At 40.3% G+C, this 8,962-nt stretch overlaps 1 pseudogene; it reads right to left on the reverse strand.

The window, feature by feature from the left end:
* Positions 1-8,022: 8,022 nt before the first annotated feature.
* LOC101647303 lies at positions 8,023-8,515 on the reverse strand (annotated as a pseudogene).
* Positions 8,516-8,962: the final 447 nt, after the last annotated feature.

Consider the following 8,962-nt stretch of genomic DNA (forward strand, 5'->3'; position numbering starts at 1 on the left):
AAAAGGAGAGCTTTTCTTCGACAATACCCTGCTATGTCTAGTCAAGAGTCATGCTAGTGTGGAAAGAGAACGCGTGACCCTAACGCAATTTACCTTTGAAAAAGGAAGTTTTGTCTTATCCAGAAAACCATCATTAATAATGTTATTAACACCTAATCTTCAATCTTGTATGGAATGGTATACTGAAATATAATAAATTCCCCACCTAAGGTTGTGTGTCACTAGATAATGGAAATGCTATTGATATCATACAATAAATTAGTAGCAAAACCACCAGAAGTAGGGTGAGGTGATAAACAGAACAAATGTGGAACCTCTGGGTGAAAGTAGAAACAGTGGGTTCATATTCTGTGGGATTTTGAAGGAGAAGATAAAACATGTGACCTGAAGAACTGAATGATACCATTCGGCCACAGAGATCTCCCTGAATCCTGAATTTGCACAGACAAGTTAGTGTCTGTCTTGACCATCGTGGTCTAAAGGTTCTGGAGGATAGACAGGCATAAAATATTAGCACCAAGGTAATAAAAGACAATTGGTGAGTTTATGGGTTTGCAGATGGGATTACAAAAGACCATAAAACCTAAAACAAACAAACAAAAAAACAGGCCACCATGGTTAGGAAAAACCACCAAATTAACAACAAAAACAAACCAAAAAATTACGTGTTATTTAAAGAAGCAATTTAATAAAATAGGCTGATCAACTAGATTTTGACCAAATGATTGTCCTCACAGTGTGATGGAAGAATATACTGTCAAAGTTCATCCAGTGTCCAACACTTAGTAGCTACTTTTACCTTCACCGTGAGTCTGATCGGAGAGTGTTTACTGAGTGTCATCAGAACTCTGATGCATGGACCCCTGACAGAGACATTTCTTGTCCTTAAGGCACAGGCTGTTTGTTGCTGTAGGACAGACTATATTCTCCTGTTACAATGTAACTGTTGATATCAAAAGTAGGTACATGATTATTTTTAAGTTGTAGTGATTCCCTAGGGTAACTGTGAGATTTAGAACATCCGCAGATCACCACAGGAAACCAGCCTTGAACTCCAACTGCACCTGCTCCTGTGGGTCTGAATCCTGTGCCCTGTGTTTCCTGAGTGTCCCCTGGAGACCAGTCTCCTCCCTGCAGAGGAGGTTTGTGTATGGGCTCTCACTGACTTCCCTTCTCTGTGGGTCTTGCACAGTAATACATGGCCATGTCTTTGGCTTTCAGGCTGTTCATCTGAAGATAGAGTGTGTTCTTGAAGTTGTGACTGGAGATGGTGAATCGGACCTTTACAGAGACTGTGTAGGAGGTACCATCACCAGAATTAATACCTGAGACAAACTCCAGGCCTTTTCCTGGAGCCTGGTGGATCCAACTCATGTAATAATCAATGAAGGTGAATCCAGAGACTTCAGGGGACACTCTCTGAGACACTCCCAGGCTTTCTCAGATCTCCCCCAGACTCCACCATCTTCACCTCACACTGGACACCTGCAAACCCAGAGGCACTGTGATTAGACACCACACATACAAACAAATGCACTCACAATTTTACACATGCTGACCAAAGTCTATGATAATTACCATGTAAAATAGCCAAAATCAAAGGCAAAGCCCTTCCAAAAATGCATGATGTGTCCTCTGGACTAGCTCCTGGGCACAACTGGAAACAGCACAGACTCCGGAGACTGGGACTGTCCTCTGAGATCTCCCACATCAGTGGCTGTGGCTGGTTTATCAGCAGGCAGAGAGCTGCATTTGCATGTCCCCTGATATTTAGAAGCAGATGAGTAGAGAATATGGGCAAGATTTATCCCTCAGACTCAGAGAAACACAAGCACTCTCAAGGGAAAACAGAGCTCTTAAAAGGGTTCCTTATGAAGCATTACTTTAATTGCTATATATTATCAATATTTTTATAAAGTAGTTTTAACCTATAAACTTTACATTACATACAGGACAACCTTCGTGATATTGTAGCTCACAATGCACCCTCTCTCGTCCCTCTTAAGGTGTGAATACACATGATGACTGTGGATGGCTGTATTATCTATTTCTTGTATGGGAATATTATTGGTATTTTTCCCTTTCAAGGAATTTCCACATTTCAGTGATATTTTTAGACTATGGACATGCAGTTATTCAGAAAACATGTCCAGAAAACATGCACAATGGTGTCTCCTCTCTGGTTTCAGATCACGAGATTCCGGTTCTTCTTCTTTTGTTATGGTCAGGACAACTAGATATTTATCACTTACTGCAACTTCTCCAACAGTTTCCCTTAAAATGACTTACTTATTGTATTCCTGCTATTCATTTATTTGAGTGCCTTTATTCATGATTTCACCCTACTGACCTATTATATGGCAGACTCATGTCTTTCTAGTTTCATTAGGTGGAACCTGAGGTCATTGATTTCAGAAATAGTTGACTGATATCAAAAAACTGATTCAATCCTGCTGTAACCTGGGAACAGGTTACATAGAATGGCATACACAACTGGAGGCATGTTGCTGATAATGTGTCTGAGGTCACAGCAAAGGGGGTCATTAGTGTTTGTAGTTTCCATGGACATAGTCTGTAATACTGGACTTGACAGTACTGTCAATACCACCAGCACACACACTTCAGTTACAACAAAATAGTGGTTTAGTTATTGGTTCTATCCTTGTTTACATTCTCTTTTTTGTTCACAAGTTAACAATGGAGCATCAAAGGAGATACTCATGAGTTCACCTGGGTTGGGGTCATCCATATCATCCATATATGGGCCGTGTTCTAGTTGTTAGAAAATATGTTGTGGTGAGACCACTCTACTTTCAGTTTGCTTAATGTTAGTGTCAAATGAAGACCTAGCTGATCTCCCTGGGAATCAGGATTGGGAGAGAGTGGGTAGAGTGGTCAAACAGAGATGAGGACTCTATGTGTTCAACTGGGTGGGGTACACAGGTGTGTACATGCAGCTAGAATTAATTGTGGCTTATCCACGAGCTTTTGTGCATTACATGTATCAGTTACCAATGTGATCATCTAAAAAATAAAGCTTGAACACAGAGTCATCAAACACACTACTGTAGTCTCAGATTTCCATTCTGAACTGTAAAATCAATTGTACAACACTAAGGCCCTTTCTTTATTAATGTCCTCAGAGAACACCTAGGATAAAATATTGTTGTTAGCTGATGAGTCAGTTCTGACTTCTAGAGATCCTAACTACAACAACAGAATGAAACACCACCCAGGCCTGAGGCAGTCTCACAATTATTCTTATATTTGAGCCTAAAGTTGTAGCCCCCGTGCCTATCTGTCTTTTCCAGAATCTTTTTGTTTGAGTGGATAAAATACCTGTAGAAAAATATACACATATTAATGCATACATATTATCAAACACATTATCACATACATGTGAAATATGGACACACAAAAGCATGAAACTCACATAATGATATTTGTATTCTAACAGTCATATTAACATACACATGCATACTCAGAACAAATTAGCACATATACTAGAACTAACAAATAGTCATACAATACCCTCAGATTAATAAATACACATGCATTTACATAAGAAAGAAAAATACAAAACACACACAAAAACATACTAGAATAATAATAATAAAATATATGCAGACCAGGCTACAAGTTCTGTAACATGGTATAACATATATTAAGACCAAGAGTAGTTCATGTGTACTAGCACATACAAAAACACAGACATAAAGAGCATACAAGAACATACACACACTGAGCTACAAGAATGTGGAGGTCTGTGGCAGAGACATGTTTTCTGTAGGTAGAGGAAATAATTTAACTACTCCTTCTTAGGCTCCTCTGCATTTCTCCTTTGAGGGCTCCTGGTTTTTTGTTTTCTCTTCACAAGAGATATCGGGGCTAGGATGCACACACAGAGTTTCAACCTACTGTCATTTGGAAAAAAGAATTAGGATGAGGGGAAGCTGAATGTGTTGAGAGAAGCACACGGAGGTCAGAATTTAACGGAACAGAGAGACTACCAATCCTTCTGGGATTGATTTCAACTTATCCCAATTGTGATTTGTTTCTCCCCTGTCTTCTCAGGAAGAACCTGGGCTCTTAATGTTTAGGATCTTCTCTTCAGGAAAGTAAGAGACATGGGAAATATAGTTACTGAAGTGTCCCTGAAGAGGTTCTCGACTTGGGTGATTTGGGAAACTCCAGACACAAGAGGAAACAAACAGCATCCCCTGCACCTGCCCCTGTGGCAAATATTGTGTCCCGTGTACCCTGAGATCCCTCTGATGCCCACTTAGTGACCTGATGCTTGAGATGTTTGACGATTTAGCCTTCATTGTGTCTCATCATACTTTTCCTACATTATATGTGCCAGTGTCCTCAGGTTTCAGATTGTTCAGTTAAAACACACGCAGCTGGTTGAACTATCTTGGTTGCAGTGCATCCACATGTGAAGACTGGGTTGTTGCTAAGACTCCCATAACTAGGCTTCTTTGACACCTAACTCAGGTTTTGTTTCCCAGAGCCTGATCGTTCTAGAAATGTGTATCTTCAGACCTGGAAGTAAGACATAGCACTCTGAGACATAGCACATAGCTTTCCCAAGCCATGACTGGTCTGTAGCAGCTCTACCTGCACTGTCACACCTAGGAAGAAGAGTATGTGTGTGTGTGTGTGTGGGGGTGGGGGGGCGCAGGAATCCAATTTAAAACCGTTCTAAGATGAAAAGCACCATTTCTGACATTGAAGGTGCTCACAGGGTAGGACAACCATGTCACCATGAAGGATCCAGAAGGGTGTCACCTCCACAGGCATCTCTGATCAACATGGGAAGGATGAAGGCCCAAGAAGCCTGACCTTCATGAGTGAATTGGTGCTTTGCTGCCATATTTTACACTGCAGGTGATTCACGTGTGCTGTGTTTGTGGAAGCAGAAGGAGGATGGCTCCGAGTAGGAACAGCTGAATAATGGCCCCTAGAGGGGATTTTCCTGACCTGTGTTCTGCAATTCACTCTCTCCCCTTCATCATTTGCACTGACTGTAGATGCAGAAGTCCTTCCTGAAAACCATGGGTAGGTTCATAAAGATGCATGCAGTTGGCCTCAGGTGTGAGCCATAATGAAGGGAATTTCTGCGGATGCAATTTTCCTTGGAATGTTCCACTTTCTCTCTGGGCAGCACAGTCCTACCCTTAGGACAAGGGTAGTCCATGAGATGTGCAGGCTGTTGGGTTAAAGTGGGAGGTAAAATGATAAACTTTTCTGAGCATCCATTTCTCTTAATTAAAAACAAAACAAAACACTTTTATTGGCACTTTTTCCACATATCATACAATTCAATACTTCAACCATGTCAAAAAAAGCTGTACTATCTTTACCACAGTCAATTATAGAACATTTTCTCCCCCCATAATCATTTATGTAGTATGGCTCACACATTTGCAAAGATGTATGCAACAAAACTTTCACCGATTCAACTTCTACATGTGTAATTCAGTGCCATTGACCATTCTTTTCATGTTGTACAACCATTATTTTTATCCCTCTGCATATTGTTCCGCCACCATTAAAATGAGTTCACTGCCCCCTAAGCAAATACTCTTTCTCCTTCACGCATAGTAACCATTGATCAAGTTTCTTCCTTCCTTCCTTCCTTCCTTCCTTCCTTCCTTCCTTCCTTCCTTCCTTCCTTCTTTCTTTTCTTTTCTTTTTTTAGTAATTTCACTGATATAAATGCACATTTCCATACTTAAAACACTTCTAAAAAGAGTTGTATGTCCATCATCACAATCATCCTAATGCCCCCTCCTGCCTCTCAGATCCACTCATAACTCCCCCATTTTCCTCCCCCTTCCATACAAACCATTGCCTCGGTTATTGTCTCTATGCATCCACTTCGTCTTTGCTTACAAACAGGGGACAAAAACAAAAGCAATTAAAAACAAAGATAAAATGAAACAATAAAATTTTAATAACATAAAGATACAAATAAAAGTAGAGTACAAAACAAATAGAGAAGGCACCCACTTCTCTTTTCCTATATCCTCCTCTTCACGTGCCTCCACGGTTGTTGTGGTAGTTGCATAATCTGTTGTCAATTTGAGACTTAAGAGTGAAGTGGTGGAGTTTAGCCTGTCAATCAGGGTGCAGTTTGATGACCTCATTTGGAGGCGCTGAGGAGATAAATAACTCTCTGGAGGCGGGACACAGGCTCATCCTCTGCGAGACATTCCTGTGCACAAGACCCGTGGAGCTACCCTAGAGCCCTGGAGCTGAAGGAGCCACGTGGAGACCCCTGTTAGCATTGAGATGTTACCACCTCCACTGGGTCCACAAGACTTTCCACCCACTGGCATGTGGTCTTCCTGCATTCGGCATTAATCCATATGTTGGGTGAGACTGAAGAGAAATTTATAGACTGGTATTGGATATATGTGCTAATATCAGACTTAGTGACTTGAACTGGACTGGGCTGGTATTCTTTCTTAATGAACAATTGCTCTTTGTTATAAAGTTATCTCCTATACACATATGAATGTCTATGAATTTGTTTCTCTTGTCCACCCAGAATAACAGCTGTGGAGTTTCATATATTCACTTTCCAGGTACTAGGTAGAAGTGCCCATGTTTTCTGACAAGATTTAGTTAAACCCATCCTCTAGACGATCATATTGTGGGTACAGGATCTTAACATGGCCCTGCTCAATACTCACCTTCATTGAAATATCAATGAAGATAAGGGCATTATAGCAAAGTGTGGTGAAGAAAGCAGATGGTGCCAGGCTATCAATTATCTGGGGTCTTGAAGGCTTGTCTTCAAACAAGTAGACATCTAAATGAGCTGTCAAGTAAGTCCACATTGAAGAAGCACACCACCGTGTGTGATCCAAAAATAGTGACAATTAAATCCAAATATGATGAAGCAAAAAGTTTTAGAGCTCAAATTATGAACATCCGATTTGTTGAAGGGTAGATGAACAGTGGGAATTTAAAATCCATCTGAAGAATATCTACTCATATTAAACCATTGGCAGATCCCCTTGAAAAGCTTTACTATCAGAAAGAGATGATTGTGAACTTGATCATGGTGAATTGGACCATGGCATAATATGATACTTGGTCAGCTGACCTACCTCTCAGTCCAAACTGAATTTATTCTAAGGTCAAATATTTCTCACTTGTTCCATGACAGAATTTTCTTTTGCTGAACTTTAAAATATTGAAGATGGGCTTTACTTTTTACACTTTATTTTCATTTTTTATCTTTATATTATTATTATTTTCTTTTTGCTGTTTTATTTAGTTTTTTTATTGTTTCTATTGGGTTTCCAAGTTTGTAAAGCACAGAAGGTGCAGATCCATAGAGACAATAACTGATGCAATGGTCATCCGGGCACATGGGGAGTAGAGGAGTAGGAAAGGTGAGGAAATTTGGGAAGCAAACAATGAATGTGGGAGGAAGAGGGAACATAAGAATTCGTTAAGATATACATGTGTATATATACATATATTTTTTACAATAATTTAAAAATTTAGCTATGTAAGTGTATGATATGTGAATATTATATACATATATTTTTAAAAACTACATTGAAAAAGAAACAAAGCTTGATCAATGGTTACCATGTGAAGGAGGAAGAGTTGTTGCTCAGGGGGGATTCAGTTTATATTAATGGTGGCAGGATAATTTTGAAAAGGATATCAACAATGGTTATCAACATGAAGAGTATAATCAAAGACACTCAATTATACACATAATAGTGGTTGAAATGGAGAATGTTTTGTTGTGTACTTTGTGCCAAAATAAAAATGTAATGATATGAAAAAAGAAGAAGAAAAAATTTTGAATCGATAGTGATGAAGATTATATGCCCCCCACTTTTTAAAAAAAGAAACATCTTTATTAATACAATATTTATTGTCTTCCCTCTGTCAAACCCTGAGTCAATTATTTTCCCCAGGCTGCCCAGAGATGTGCAGGGAATATGGGGCAGACAGACGTGGTACAGAGAACTGTGGGGGGTGGATACGGCTTCACATGGCAAAGAGGATGAGTAAGGCCTCCATCAGGCAGAAAAGCCCCATGGCCTCTGAGAAGGCAAAGTCTAGGATGACGTAGGACAAGAGCTGCTGCTTCAGAAAAGGGTTCCTGGCATACTCAAGGATGAGGCTCCAAAACCCAGTCTCAATACCGGCTCCAGAGCCCATCACTCCAACTGCGGCAGCCCCAGCCCCAATGAACTTGGCTGCTGTGTCAATGTCCCTTGATACTGTGCTGGTTTGGAAGCTGTGACTAGGGATCAGTGAGGTCAGGGAACGTGGGGCTGCCAAGCTGCTGTAGTGCTCATCTGTCAGTGTCTGGGCTGTTTCTGCTCATCAGCTGGGAGCCCCTCCTGACCAGGGAAGGGTTGGAGACAAATTTGGTACTGGCGAAAATTTTTAGGGGATGAGTTACAGTGGAAGGTGAGCTGCTTCTACTGCAGAGAAGATAGACAGGTGTATGCCTCTTCTTTTTTTTTTTTTTCATTTTGACATATAGTTTATTAAAACATAAGCCACACTGCAGCCATTTGTACACCGATTTCCCCATTTCCCACGTGCCTGGCCTTTCCTACAGGTCTCTGCTCCAGTGGTACCTTAGCTCCTCCCCTGACTCCTCTTGCTTCAGGCCCATCACCCCGCGACCCTCCCACTCAGCTATAATTTGGTTCATCCCACATTTTTGAGCTCTACATTTATGTTAATTGTTTCTTTCTGATTATTTTTTATCTCTGGCCTTTAGAATGCAATGTTCTTTAGGGCAGAAACTTGGTGACTTGGCTCACATTGTCTAGCACACTTCACAGCACATAGTAGACACTCCATAAATATTTGTTGGATGAATCAGTAGAGTGGCTATGTCTATACCTTCCTTTTTCATTTTGAATAGTTTTTATTTATTTTTTATTTTTTAACATTTTATTAGGGGCTCATA

Source organism: Echinops telfairi, unplaced genomic scaffold, assembly GCF_000313985.2.
Source record: "Echinops telfairi isolate 266 unplaced genomic scaffold, ASM31398v2 ScPeMD7_7434;HRSCAF=8472, whole genome shotgun sequence".
In the NCBI taxonomy this organism is placed as follows: domain Eukaryota; kingdom Metazoa; phylum Chordata; class Mammalia; order Afrosoricida; family Tenrecidae; genus Echinops; species Echinops telfairi.